The sequence below is a fragment of the Octodon degus genome, unplaced genomic scaffold (assembly GCF_000260255.1).
Source record: "Octodon degus isolate 3935 unplaced genomic scaffold, OctDeg1.0 scaffold00082, whole genome shotgun sequence".
Taxonomy (NCBI): domain Eukaryota; kingdom Metazoa; phylum Chordata; class Mammalia; order Rodentia; family Octodontidae; genus Octodon; species Octodon degus.
In genome coordinates this window covers 11,342,831-11,345,441 of record NW_004524658.1, presented here as the reverse complement: position 1 = coordinate 11,345,441, position 2,611 = coordinate 11,342,831, and positions in this window count along the sequence as shown.

The window sequence follows — 2,611 nt, the reverse complement described above, 5'->3', positions numbered from 1 at the left end:
TTTGCATCTTGTACAGCAATTAACCACTAAGAAGAATATATGCAGTGTATTATTTGTTGAAACTGTACTTTCGATTTGATTTGAAACTGTCTCATTGCTTTATGTTTATCAATAAAACTTTGAAAAAAAAAAAAGAATCAGAGACAGTAAGTTGTTGCAGTCCCAGAGGTGTTCACCAGTAACAGGGACACCAGCCAGGCATAGGATCCCTGCTGTGCATTCAGGAGCAAGGATCCTGGCATCGTGGTGCAGCCTGTTGGTTGGGCTGCCTGGGCAAAGTTCCTCACTCCTCTGCGGGTTCCATGCTCTGTCTGATTTGGGTAAAAAGCCCTGCGTTACAGTCCCCAGGGCTTGAAGGAGGGAGGGAGAGAGAGAGAGAGAGGAGAGAAGGTGAGAGAGAGAGAAAAAGAGAGAGGGAGAGAGAGGGGGAGAGGGAAGGAGGGGGGGAGGGAGAGAGAAAGAGGTAGAAAGAGAGAGAGAGAAGGAAAGAACACAGTTGAGCCAAAGGCAGCAGCGGGGTGGGGGCAGAGAGCTCTTGTTTGGGCCTGGGAGCTCCTGGCCATCTAGCCCAAAGCTAGCTGCTTGCTTATTGGGTCGCTTGAAAAGCCATTCTACCCTTCAGGGCTTCATTTTATAATAGGAATTTAGTATATGCTACTCAAACCTTCTTTGTTCTCATTTATTCAAGTTTACTGTGTACTTTTCCCATGCTAGGAACTAGTTTACCATGAGGAACAAGCCCCGGAAGTCACTACTCTCAGAGGCCAGTGCCTTGCGGAAGAAGACATTATAAACCAAGAGACCAATGCATGGCCAAAGGTCAGGGAGTGGTGCGCACCAGGAAGGGGATCAAGCAGGACAGTGGTACAGAGAGGGCAGGCGGAGGAGCCCAGTGAGTGTCAGGGAAAAAGCATGTGGACAGCGGGCACCGCAGCCCTAAGCCCAAGCTCCCAGCAAGAAGGCTGGGGACAGTGGAGCACAGTCACTGGGCGAGGCTGCCCTGAGGCGCAGGAAAGGGTCATGGGAAGAGACCGTGTGTCATGGACCTGTGAGGGCTTCAGTTTTAGTTCACTTCCGAAAGCTTTATTTCAGTACAGTCTGCCCGTAAAAGGAAAAACCTGCTTGCCTCTTAGCCTTCCTTTCTCTTGTGGTGGTTGTGATTTTGACCTCCGGAGGGTGAAAATGGAAGGGAAGTGAGCGCGGCAGCTCCTTGGCCACGTGCAGTTGGTGGCAGAAGGGAGGCTGGGAAGGGCACGCATTCCAGTTCATCCTGTGTTTGCCAATTCTGACCTCAACATGGAGAATGAGGAGATAGATACTCACCATGTTCCCCCGCCTTTCCTTTTTCCCTTGTATTTTCTTCTGAAGCTAGAACCTAGAGAGAATTGATACCAGTGCCTATGATTGGTCTCTAAGCCTACTTTTAAAGTACATGCAAAGCTGAATAATGACACGTGGTACAGAAAGAGTTGCTATATTACCTTCCATAGTCATTCTTCCAGTAACATCTTCTCAGAAGGTGTTGGCGCTGTGATGTGGGCCTTGTGGGCTGTGCAAATGAATGTCTACTTTCCAGAAAAGGTACGGGCAAACTCAGGCCCTTAAAACCAAATAACAGAAGTACTAAAAATAAATTACTGAGTAAATAAGAAAAGCAAGCCCGGGGCTGGAGTCATACACCCGAAGCCAGTGCAAACACCAATGATAAATATCACTCAGTGATATCCCAGGCCTTGGATCAGTCATTAGTTAGTCTGACTTCATGTAAATTTGGACCAAGTATGGAGACTCCCACTGGCTTGTGTGGGTTTCATTTCTTCCCTTAGCTTGCATTTCCTGTAAAGCTGGCGAGGAGGCGCAGACATTGCCGGAGAGCAGGGAGTAGAAGGTAGGAGAGAGCTGTGAGCAGAATGCTGCCTCTTCCCTAATTGGCCCCAGAGTGTCCAAGACTTGAGATTGAACTTGCTCTTTGAAAGCATTGGCGCCTCTTTGGTCATTCCTAAGAAGCTGACCGAGTACTTTGCCCTGTCTTCAGAAGTAATATCCTTTCCAAGATTTATCCATGTGGACAAAACTGCATCCAGCTGACAGTCTCCAACTCCAAACCTGCCAAAAGGATCCTTGATTTTCCTAGTCCTCTTCTCCCATCTCTGCCTCTGATGTCCTTGGCTTCTCTTTTCTCATCTCTCTCAGGGTCCATGCATTTGCTGTTTACTCCACCTGGGGAGTCAGTATCCCTGCCTGATACGCACAGGCTCATTCTCTTATTTTAGGCTGTTGCTCACCTGTACTTTATCAGTGTCTCCCTAACTCTACCAGACCATTTGCTCTTCCTCTATTAGAATGTTTGTCTGTTGGGCCAGCCAGATAGCTCAGCAGACTAAAGTGACTGCTTAGGCAGAGTTCGATCCCCTGGCCTGCTGAGCCAGTGATTGAGACTGTGCATGGTGGCATGTGCCTGTAATCCCAGTGCTTCGGAGGCTGAAAACAGGAGAATCACTACAAGTCCAGTCTATGCAGTGAGGCCCTGTAGACCCTGAAGACCCTGCAGATCCTGTACTAAATACATAAAAAAAAGAATATTTATCTATCTCCCTCTCCAGAATGGAAG